Genomic DNA, 12,864 nt, shown 5'->3' on the forward strand with positions numbered 1-12,864 from the left:
AAAGCTACACAAGTTAGATCTGTTTGAGCTTCCCCCTCCTTCAATCCATGCCTCCCCCAATACATATGCACCTCACTGCACATCCTAGAACTCAGCATCAGTACCCAGCAGTCATGGGCTCTCAGCAGTTCCCCTCTGCCTTCTGTCTCCAAGGGACAGAGGGTGTGATTAATCAGGTAAAATAAATATGGGAACCTGAGTGGAGTGGGATGGGAGGGGCTTTTCTGTCAAGCACAAGATGAATTCTGGGAGCAAACAGCCCCAAGAAATGATAGCCTAATTACTACCCTTGAGGAGCAAACTATCCATTTTCAGACAAAGAATATCTGCATTAAAAAGTGACTTAAGAATGCTTCCAATAGATAAACAAAGACCTACTGTATATAGCACAGGGAACTATGCTCAGTATCTTGTAATAACCTATCATGGAAAAGAATCTGAAAAAGAATACGTGTATACGTATAACTTAATCACTTTGCCGTACACTTGAAACTAACACAACATTGTAAATTAACTATACTTCAGTTTTTAAAAATCTGAAAAAAAGAATGCTTCCAAAGAAACACAATGGCATGTATTGAAACAGTGCATTGCAGTTGTACAAGCATTTCCTATGTGTTATTGAATTTGATGCTGATAAGGAAGGTAAAGCTAATGTTATCAAAATCCATTTTACATATGAGGGAAAGTAGGCGACGTGACCATAGCTGGCAAGTGTCAGGCCAGGCTTGGAACTAGGTCCGGTGACTTTGGGTCCGGGGCTTTCACCACTGTCTACCAATCACGCCATGTACTGCAGCATATTGTAGTGGAGTGGGGACAAGGTGAGCTCTGTAGCCTAGGATTTAAGAGGTTGGACTTTGGAATAAGACGGACCTGACCTGGGTTTGCAAACCTGGGTGACTTTGAGCAAGTTATTTAATTGATTTCAGCCTCTATATATTTTCTCATCTGCAAAATGAGGTTTCTTCTAATTCCTCAAGGATGTTGGTGATGATTAATGGGTTAATACCCACAAATGTCTTGACTTAAGGATTGAAAGATGGTATTAATAATTGAAACATAACACAAAAACTTTTTAGAGGTACTGAGAGTATCCAAAGTAATAAAGTGGTCTCACAGCCAGGTGGGATATGCCAGGGCAGGAAGCCCTGTGTTCCTCCTTCTCTAGTATCTATTACTAGATATTTTCCTCATCTTGGCCTCAGTGAATGCTCTCTTGCCTGCTTTACCATCCAGTTTGGAGTGGGGAGGGTGTTTGGAATAAAATATATAAATATAGACATCTATATATAGTTATCAAACTATTATTATTGTCATCATCAAAATTCTTATCATGCTTAGATGACTGGTGGATAACAGTTCTTCCATGTTGAGTTTGGGTGGATCCCCATCCTGATCCCCACAGTATATCAAACTATACTTTGGTAATCAATAACTCTGTCTCAAACTGAAGGTTGTGACCCTTGTTTCAATGAAGGTTACTCTCTACTTCCTAATTATGCAAGTTATCATGGGATATGCCACTCACTCATAGGAAATAATATATAACCGTAGCCATGGAAAATGATTTCCTAAAACGTTCATTGCAAAGGAGAAATGGTATCCAGTGAAAGGAAGTGATCTTTTCAAAGAACAGGAGTGTGCCCAGCCGAATTCATAAAAATGATTAACCTGTAAAAAATTAATTATCAGGGGATTTCCAAGGGGAATTAGTCAACCAGTCTTGATTCAGGCTAAAAAAATTAAAAAGTGAAACTAGCAATAGAGAAGATTCAAAAAATACAGATATTACATAGTTGATGAATCTGCAAAATAAAATGGTTTGGGGTTAGCTACCAAAGTGTTTGGTCAAGTCCTGCTGCACCTACTTGGCTTTTTCCAGGCTATATCTTGACATTTCTTCTGGAAAATTAAATAAGATGAGGGAGGCTGAGGGGAGAAAAAAGTAGCATCCTTATGCTGAGGAGGCACTAACAGAGTTGCTGATGTTGAATTACACAGCTTGATATTTCTCAAGTTAATCTGAGGCATCACATGAAACAGTAAGCACCGTATAAGCCCACAACTGTCTTTATAATGCAAAAGAGAAGACTTCAGTTAGTACTGTTATTGCCACCCCTAATCTTACTGGAGAAAAGTTTGAAATAAATAATATGCAAGTGAACAATATCCACTAAACTTTAGTTGTGCTGTAAAATATAATATAGAGTACATGAATACATACATATAGAGCATACATAGATAACCCCATATAAATATATATATGTAGATAGAATAAATACATAGATTAAAAAATTGTAAAAATATCAAAATTTCTTTAACATATAAAGCTGTCTTTAGTTTATTGAGACACACTGATAGGATCCTTGATATGAATGGTGATGCTCCCCCAGAGTGTAGCCAAAATGGGCCAGATGAAAATAGAGCTGAATTACTCTACAGACAAATAGAAAAGGGAATATCAAGTATTCAGGGGTATACTTCCCTCAACCTTTTAATCACTTATTGTATTTTACAAATGAGAAAAGTGAAGTTTAAAAAAGTTGAATGATGAGTCCCACATGTTCAATCTACAAACATGTATTGGTTGCCTGTTGTGTGCCAGTCCAAGGGATTCTACCTTTGTGGAACTTATGCTCTATGGAGTGATGGGGGACCAGACAATGAAAAAGTAAACAAGTAAATATGTAATAGAATTTATAGTTATCATAAATGCTATAAAGAAAGAAATTAAGGCCTAAGGGAATAAACAGAACCTGGGTAAGGAGTGCACATTCTAGTTTAGAGCATTTCAACCACTAAGAACCCTCACAGTATGGATTAAAATTAATCACAAATAATCATGTTAGGTTGAAGAAATCTAAACTAAATCATAGAGAATAAAAAATCTGGTGAAAGAGCATTCCATGTAGAAACTAATATCAAGTACAAATGCCCTGAAATGCAAAGAGCTTGTTGTGTTCAAGGAAGAATAAGAAAGTACTGGTGGCTGGAGCTTTAAGAAACAATGAAGAACGTGATTGGAGATGAAGATGGAGAAATAGGTGTCTGCACGATCACAGAGGACTTTATGCTTAAGGGTTTGGAGGAGGTGCCACTGGACAGTTTAGAATTAAGGAGTGATAATTTGTTCTTATGTTTTGGAGGGTCATGGTGGCTTTTGTGAAGCGATTAGAATGTGGAGTGGCAAGCCTGAAAAGAGTAAAACAATAGTCAATAAAATTGCTGTTGTCCAGGTGAGAGAATGTGAAAATATCAGAAGGGGTGGGAAATGCTTGGATTCAGGATATATTTTGAAAATAGAGCAGAGAGATTGCTCGATGTGTGGGAAAGAGAAAAATCGAAGATGACTTCTAGATTTTTAGCTCAAGGAATTAGATGAATGGTCTTGCCATTTTCTGAGATGGGGAAAATCACAGAAACAGGTGTGTGGAGGGGGACAGTCCAGCTTTGTGTACTTGAAGTGTGAGATACCCAAGTTGAGTATTGAAGAGGCATTTAAGAAATTTATTCCAGCACTCAAGGGAGAGATCGGATCTGGGAGTCATTGGCACATGTGCATCATAAAGAAGAGAGCAGCCCTTAAGACTCAGAATTTAACCAAAGCAGGAAATTGGAGCACAGGATGACTAGAGAAGTGACTAGTAGAAATATAAGCCCCCATTCTGTCACACCTGTTCCCTCTTCTTCAAGAATCCTTCAAAAGATCAAGAGGAACATTGTATGGGATGAGGCTTTCAGCCTTTTTTTTCCTCTTTTAATCATTAAAGAATTCCAGGTGTCTGAGTGTTTGGGGGCATTCAGGATGCACCTACTTAGGTTATGATTATAAAAGCCAATATAGGACATCTATAGCTATATACACATGCTTTTTATACAAGGAATATTACCTGAATGTTTCATCTAAGGTGTTTTGAACAGGTTCATCTAGGTAGACAGGGTACTGAAATATTGGCTAATTGGAGATATGAGTCTGAATCTTAGAGGAGGAGTCAGGGTCAGAATGTGAATTGGGGAACTATTTATGTAGAAGGTGGAGCTGAGATTCACTGATATATATAGGGAAGGTCAGATAGAGAAAGAAAACAGAATGATGTCCTTTGGGGGATACATAGACCTAGCATCTGGAAACAGCAAGAAGACAGAGAAAACATCAAAGAAGAGGACAAACAATAGGAGTGCAAAATGTAGTTCCAGTTAAGTCAGGAGAGAAGGAACTTAACATTCTATAGCAGTGGCTTTAATATGATAAATATTTTCTGCAATGGAGCACTGAATGTTCTTGAGGAATCTAGTTTTATTATACTCATTTTTGTGTTTGTTGGCAAAGTGCAGTGTAAGGCTACACCTTTAGATAATGTTTTCACAATAAGAGCTAAAGCACTTTTCCTGGTTAAGCTTCAGTGTTGGACTTTCTGAGGTGGAAAGAGAACCAAGTTGCCAAATCCCATTTCTGGTGACCATAATAGTGTAGGAACGGCATCCGCCCTAGGGATTCTGTGCAAGGGATTTAAAATAGAAACTCAGAAAGTCAGCAACTCACATCGAGCCTCCACCCTTTTCTCATCTTCCTTTGTTTTCATTTGCCTGTTACTGGGAGCCCTTGATCTAAGGAGGGTTCCCATCCTTCCTGGTCAACCCCTGAACTCTGGCCTCCTGCCCATTGCTGAATAGTAGTCCAGACTCCCTTCACTGGAGAGATGAACAAAACGTAAAGAGGACAAAACATGGACTGCTCTTTGGTATCCTTGGCTCATGACTTGTAAATAAAGTTGACATTAGGTACAAATGGAATCATTTGGCTAAAATCAGTCCTGTGATGTACTGAAACTGTCCAGAGTTTTCTCCTTAAATAAATCTTCAGGGTTTCTGCTTTTTGATGAAGATTTCTTTGTGTCTTAAAAAAAAAAAAAAAAAGGAAAGGCAAATTACATTTTCGATTTAGAAAAAGTGTTTTCCAAATCATAAATAACTTTTAGCTGTTGTGGTCTTCAATAAGTTAAACTTCAGTTTACTGTCAAATGCTTAAAAATAGTTCAGTACATTATTCACTGTTAAAGTGCATTGAATTGTTAATGATATTATTTGATTATTCTTTCACTGAAATTTTCTATTTTTTCACTACTCCACACTCAACGCTTGCAGAAGGAAGCATGATAGTACAATGAGAAAATGCTGGTGGAAGAGAGTAGTGAAATATGGAACTTGGCTGACTTCAGGTCATGAGAGAGTAAAGGTCCCCTGCTACCTTCCTATTTCCTTTTCTGGCCATTTGGAAATATCTATTTCCAACTCAGTCCTAGGGCCATCACCATGTTCCCTTTGGTGACTCAAAGTCCCACATGTAGATATCCAGTTCTTAAATTGCCTCTGTAGGCAAGTCATAATCAATTCAATGAACCTAATAGAACTCCTCTCCCTTTGCCTTCAGTTTCTGGCTCACTTATACACCTACATTAATTTAATCAGATTTACTTCTACCTCTACTTCAAAGCATATCACCAGTAGTTCACAGAAACATATCAAATCAATACAATAATATATATTATTTCTCTTCCTTTTCCCAACTCCTTTTAAAATATGTTTTTTCCTTAGAGTCCTGCTACTGTGGGCTTTAAAAAGTAAGCCCACCTAATGATTTTAAGGTAAAGTGAAGGATGTTATTAAATGTGGCATTTGTGAGGATGATGATTCATGCTGTTCTTGGGGAAAAATACATTAGAACTCCATTCTTGACTTTGACTGCTCCTCTTTGATTGTTTTCTCTTTATTAATTTTAGAAAGATCTTGACTAGCTGCAAAAGAGTTAGTATTTTAATTGTGATCTTATAATATTTAAAAACATAACTCAAGGAGATTTGCATCTTTTTTATGTTGAATTTTCCTATCCAAGACCCTGGTATGGCTTTCCATTAATTCAAGTCTATTTTTGTGTCTTTCCATATGGTTTTAAAGTTTTTTATTATATGGTTTTTAACACTTCTTGTTTTATTTTTTCTAGGTATTTTGTGTGTCTGTGTTATTATTGTAAATGAGGAATTTGATTCAATTGTATGTAATTGATTTTTATGATTATATTTTTATATAGAATACAGACTAATTACTCTAGTTAAATTTATATCCTACCTTTCTTATTATTTTTAGAAGTTTTTGCATTGATATTTAAAGCCAGAATTTAGGTGCTAGATATGCTCATTACTAATGGTATGTCATTGCTCATAAGCCCTATCAGCATAAAACTAATGAAATTATGTAATTGTACAGATACACACAAATACACACACACATCAGATATTTCAACAAAACATATTACATGAATTTTTGATTTCCCAGTGCATATAAAAGTTATATTTACACTATACCATAGTCTATTAAGTGTGCAATAACATGTCTAAATAAAGTACATATCTCAATTAAAAAATACTTATTGCTAAAAAATGCTAACCATTATCTGAGCCTTCAATAAATTGTAGTAATAACATCAAAGATCATTGATCACAGATCACCATAACAAATAAAATAACAATGAAAAAGTTTGAAATATTGCAAGAATTACCAAAATATGACAAAGACACATGAAGTGAGCAAATGCTATTGGAAAAATGGATACAACAGACTTGCTCGAATGCAGTCTTGCCACAAACCTTCAATTTATAAAAAATGTAGTGTCTGTGAAGCTTAATAAAGCAAAGTGCAGTGAAACAAGGTATGCCTGTACTCTCTTAACAACTTTCCAGTATATCATACAACAGTGTTAGCTATAGTCAATGTGTAGTACATTACATCTCTAATACTTATTTGTCTTATAACTGGAAATTTGTACCTTTTGACCACCTTCCTCAAATTACCCGTCCCCCATACCCTGTGCCTTTGGTAGCCACAAGAAAGTCTGACGTCTATTTCTATGAGTTTGTTTTCTTGTTTGTTTGTTTTTTGTTTTTGGACTCCACATATAAGTGAGATCATAAAGATATTTGTCTTTCTCTGTCTGACTTATTTCACTTAGCATAATGCCCTCAAGGTCCATCCATGTTGTCACAAATGGTATATATGTGTATATAAAATGGTATATTACTAAGCCATAAAAAACAAGAAAATCCATATATATATTTATTTTTATATATGTAAATGGATAAAGTTGTGATACGTATACATATATATGTATGTTTTATACATTTATACCAGTTATGTATGTATATACACATGCATAAGCATATATGTATGTGTGTATGTGTATATATATATCCCAACTTCTTTATCCATTTGTCCATTGATGGACACTTAGGTTGTTTCCACGTCTTAGCTATTGTAACTAATGCTGCTATGAACATGGAGGTGCAGACAACTTTTCGAGTTAGTGTTTTTGTTTCCTTTGGATAAATACCAAGAAGTGGAATTGCTGAATCATATGGTAGTTCTGTTTTTAACTTTTGAGCATCCTCCATACTGTTTTCCATAGCTACTGTACCAATTTACAATCCCACCAACAGTGCACAATAGTTCCCTTTTCTCCACATCCATGCCAGCACTTAATATCTTTTGTATTTTTGATAATAACCATTCTTACAGGGGTGAGGTGACATCTCATTGTGGTTTTAGTTTGCATTTTCCTAAAGACTAGTGATATTGAACATCTTTTCATGTATCTGTTGGTCTTTCATATATCTTCTTTGGAGAAATGTCTATTCAGGTCCTTTGCCCATTTTTAAATGGGTTTTTTTTGCTATTGGGTTGTATGAGTTCTTTAAATATTTTGGATATTAACCCCTTATTAGATATGTGATTTGCAAATTTTTTCCCATTCTGTAGGTTGTCTTTTAACTTTGCTGTTGATTTCTTTTGCTGTGCAAAAGTTTTTTAGTTTGACGCATCACACTTGTTTATTTTTTATTTTTTTAAGTGTTGTATTCAAAAAAGCATTACCAAGATCCATGTCAAGGATCCTTATTCCTGTGTTTTCTTCCAGAAGTTTTCTGGTTTCAGATCTTACATTTAAGTCTTTAATCTACTTTGAGTGAATTGTTGTTAGTAGTGTTAAGATATGGGTCCAGTTTCATTCTTTTACGTGTGAATATCCAATTATCCTAGCACCATTTATTGAAAAGATTGTCCTTTCTCCAATGAGTATGCTTGGCTCCCTTGTCAAATATTAGTTGATTATACATGCTAAGGCTTATTTCTGGGCTCTCGATTCTATTGCATTGGTCTATTTGTCTGTTTTTATGCTAGTATTATACTGTTTTGATGATTATAACTTAAGAATATAGCTTGAAATCAGGAAATGTGATCCTCCTGCTTTGTTCTTCTTTCTTAGGATTTCTTTGGCTATTTGGGATCTTTTATGGTTCCATATAAATTTTAGGAGTGTTTTTTCTAACCCTGTAAAAAATGCCACTGGAATGTTGATAGGGATTGCATATAATCTATAGATGTCTTTTGGTAGTGCTGACATTTTAACAATGTTAATTCTTCCCATTCATGAATACAGGATACCTTTCCATTTATTTGTGTCTTCTTTGATTTCTTTCAACAATGTCTGGTAGTTTTTAGAGTAAAGATCTTTCACCTCCTTACTTAAATTTATTCCAAAGTATTTTATTGTTTTTTGATAAATTTCTTGACTTCCTTTTCAGAAAATTTGTTGTTAGTGTGTAGAAACACTACTAATTTTTGTATGTTAAGTTTGTATCCTGCAACATCACTTAATTCATTGATTAGATCTAATAGTTTTTTGGTTGAGTCTTTCAGATTTTCTATATATAAAATCATGTCATCTGAAAACAGAGACACTTCTTCTTTCCAATTCTGAAACATTTTATTTCTTTTTCTTGCCTGATTGCTCTAACTAGGACTTCTAGTACTGTTTTGAATAGGACTGGTGAAAGTGGGCACCCTTGTCTTGTTCCTGATCTTAGAGGAAAAGCTTTCAGTCATTCATCATTGAGTATGTTAGCCATGGACTTGTGAAAAATGGCCTTTTTTATGTTGAAATATATTTCTTCTATGCCTAATTTGTTAAGAGTTTTTATCTTTGATAGATGTTGAATTTATCAAATGCTTTTTCTGTGTCTGTTGAAATGATCATGATTATTTTCCTTCATTCTATTAACGTGATGTATCACATTGATAGATTGTGTATGTTGAAAGATCCTTGCACGCCAGGGATAAATCCCACTTGACCATGACATATGAACCTTTTAATGTGCTGCCAAATTTGGTTTGCTAGTACTTGATTGAGAATTTTTGCATCTATGTTCATCAGGGATATTCACCTGTCGTTCTCTTTTCCAGTAGTGTTCTTTTCTGGTTTTGGTATTGGGATAATGCTGGCCTTATAAAATGAGTTTGGACACTACTATATATAAAATAGATAACCAACAAAGACCTCCTGTACAGCACAGGGAATTACACTCAATATTTTGTAATAACCGGTAAGGGAAAAGAATCTGAAAAATAAAAATATATGTATAGTTGAGTCACTTTGCTGTTTACTAAGAACTTGGACAGCATTGTAAATCAACTATACTTTGATTTAAAAAAAATGAAAAAAGAATAAAAGAAAATAAAGTGAGTTTGGGAATGTTTCTTCCTTTTCAGTTTTTCAAAGAGTTTGAGAAGGATTGGTGTTAATTTTTTAAATGTTTAGTAGAATTCACTGGTGAAGCTATCTGGTCCTGGGCTTTTCTTTGTTGGGAGATTTTTGCTTACTGATTAAATGTTCTTCTAGCAGTTGGTCTAATCAGATTTTCTATTCCTTCCTGATTCAGTCTTGGTAAGTTGTATGTTTCTAAATATTTTTTCATTTCTTCTTGGTTGTCCAGTTCATTGGTGTATAGTTGTTCATGGTAGCCTCTCATGATACTTTCAATTTCTGTGGTAGCCATTGTGATGTCTCCTTTTTCATTTATAATTTTGTTGATTAGGATTCTTTCTGTTTTTTCCTTGGTTGATGTAGTTAAGGATTTGTTGATTTTGTTTATCTTTTCAAAGAACCAACTCTTAATTAGATTATTTTTTTTCTCTTGTTCCTCTGTTCTCTATTTCATTTATTGCTGCTCTTTATTATTTCCTTTCTTCTACTAACTTTGGGCTCAGTTTGTTCTTCTTTTCTGTGATTCCTTAAGGTGAAGGGTTAGATTGTTTACTTGGAATCTTTCTTGCTTCTTAATGTAGGTATATACTGCTATGAATTCCCCTCTTAAAACTGTTTTGCTGCATCCCACAAGTTCTGGTATATGTGTTTTCATTTTCACTTGCCTCCAGAAACATTTTTATTTCTTCTTTAATTTCTTCTTTGATCCATTAGTTGTTCAGGAGAACCATGATGGAATTAAATTTAAAAAATCATGAACTATTTAGAAATCCCTCAGATATATTGAAATTCAAAACCACATTTCTAAATAATGTGAGTTAAAGGAGAAGTGAAAAGGTGAATCAGGAAAAAAATTCAAACCAAATGGTAATGAAAATAAAACATTTACAGTTTTGTGGTATGCAAGCAAAAGAAGTGCTTTAAAAGAAATTTATAGGAAAAATAGCTATTATAAAGGAAAAAAAAAAGACAATTTCAATGACCCAAATTTCCAGCTAAAGAAACTAGAAAAATCTAGAAAAAAAAAGAAAAAGAACAAATTATACCCAGAGTAAGTAGAAGGATGGAAATAATATAACTAACTAAATAAATTTAAAAAATGTTAATGAGATGATAGGCAATAGAAAGAAAACTAAGGAAGCCAACACTGATTCTTTTGAAGAGGAGTAAAATTAGTAAATCTCTAGGAAGACTGATCAAGAAAAAGAGATGACAAAATTTACCAATATCAAGTTTGAAAGATGCACTATTATTACAGATCCTGTAGATTTTTAAAATGCAATAGGGAATATTAGAAAAAACCTTTTTGCTAATAAATTAATCAAATTCAATAAACTAGATGAATTCTTTGAATAACACAACAGGTTTGGTACCTGGTTGAAAATTATATGAAAAATCTGAATAGCCTCAAAGCTATTAAATGATTTATAATATTTAAAGAGAAAATAACATCACCTTACCCAAACTCTTTAAAAATATAGAGGATGAGGTAATATTTCCCAACTAATTTTTAAGACTAGCATAACTCTGGTTGCAAAACTTGACAAAGAAATTAAACGATATTATAGAATAGTACCCCTTATAAACATAGATACAAAAAAGTCAGCAAAATATTAGTAAATCAAATCCAGTAATATGCTTTTAAAAAGAATATATCATGACTAAATATGGCTTATTCCAGGAATACAAGGTTGTCTCAACATTCAAATGTAGCTTATCATGTAGGATAAAGGAGAATTGTCATACAATTTTATTAATAAGTATAGAAAAAGATTTGGTAAAATTCAATACCCACTTATGGTAAAGCTCTAAGAAAACTAAGAATAGCAGGGAATATCTTTAATTTAATGAAGGACATCTAAAGAAAAATACACATAACATAAGGATAAATGAAGATATATAGAATACTTTCCCCTTGAGATTTAAGCAAGGGAGGGACATTCATTTTCACCATTTCTATTCAACATTGTACTGGAGGTTCTAACCAGTGCAATAAGGCAAGGAAAGAAATAAGCACACATTGGACAGAAGAAATAAAACTGTCTTTGTACAATGACAAATTATTGTATACATAGTACATTAAAAAGAACCTATTTTTTGAAAGCCTATTGGAATTAAATGAATTTTAGGAAAGTTTCAGGACACAAGGTTAATATGAAAAGAATCAGTTATATCACACTATACATTAGCATCACTATACATGAGTAATAATGTAGAAATATATTTAAAATATCATTCATAAATGTATCACAAAACATAAAATACTTAGGAGTATATTTAATAAAAGTTGTACAAGACCTCCATGCTTTTTGCATAGAAATTGACAAGCTAATTAAAAAATTTATGTGGAAATGCAATTAATCCTAGAATAGCCAAAACAATTTTGAAAAAGATAAACCTGATTTCCATACTTACTATAAAACTGTAGCAATCCAAACAATATTATATTGGGGGAAAAAAGACAAAAAAGATCATTGGAACAGAATTAATAGCCTAAAAATTGACCCACAGGTATATGGTCAATTTATTATTGACTAAGGCATCAAATTCATTCAACAAATGACACCAGACATCTATTTGGGGAAAAAATGAGTCTGTATTCCTACGTAACACTATAAGAAAAAATTAATCAGAAACAGTGTGATAGTTGATCTCCTGTGTAAGCTTGACTTGTCTATGGAGGGCCCAGATATTTGGTGAAATATTATTCTAGGTGTGCCTGTGAGAATGTATCTAGATTAAATTACCCTATGAATTGTTAGTCTGAGTAAAATAAATTGCCTTCCCTATTGTGGATGGGCTTCATTCAGTCAATGAAGGCCAGAATAGAACAAAAGCCTGAATAAGGGAGTGTTTGCTCTCTCTACCTGATTGTCTTCAAGTTGAGACATGGGCCTCCTGCCTTTGGACTCAAACTTGGATTGGAACTTACACCATTGGTTCTCCTGGTTCTCAGGCCTTCAGGCTCAGATGGTACTACACCATTGGTGTTGCCAGGTCTCCAGCTTACCAACTGCTGTTCTTGGGACTTCTCAGCTTCCATAATTGTGTAAACTAATTCCTTATAATCAATCTCTTTATACAGATAGAGATCAAGATGTATATTATGTCTCAGTCTCTATCTGTCCCACTGGTTCTGTTTCTCTGGAGAACCCAGACTAATACAAATGGGTCACAGACCAAAATATAAAAGCTAAAATGCTAAACATTTTAGTAGAAACCGTTGGCTAAACGCTTTAGGTTCTTGGGGTAAACAAAGGTTTCTTAAA

The 12,864-nt window shown here is 34.0% G+C and overlaps 1 long non-coding RNA gene across 1 annotated transcript in view; it reads left to right on the forward strand.

Moving 5' to 3' along the window:
* Positions 1-12,864, forward strand: part of LOC117201773 (uncharacterized) — a 135,553-nt gene that overhangs the window by 13,628 nt on the left and 109,061 nt on the right. The window lies entirely within an intron of this gene.

The sequence above is a fragment of the Orcinus orca genome, chromosome 1, assembly GCF_937001465.1.
Source record: "Orcinus orca chromosome 1, mOrcOrc1.1, whole genome shotgun sequence".
NCBI lineage: Eukaryota > Metazoa > Chordata > Mammalia > Artiodactyla > Delphinidae > Orcinus > Orcinus orca.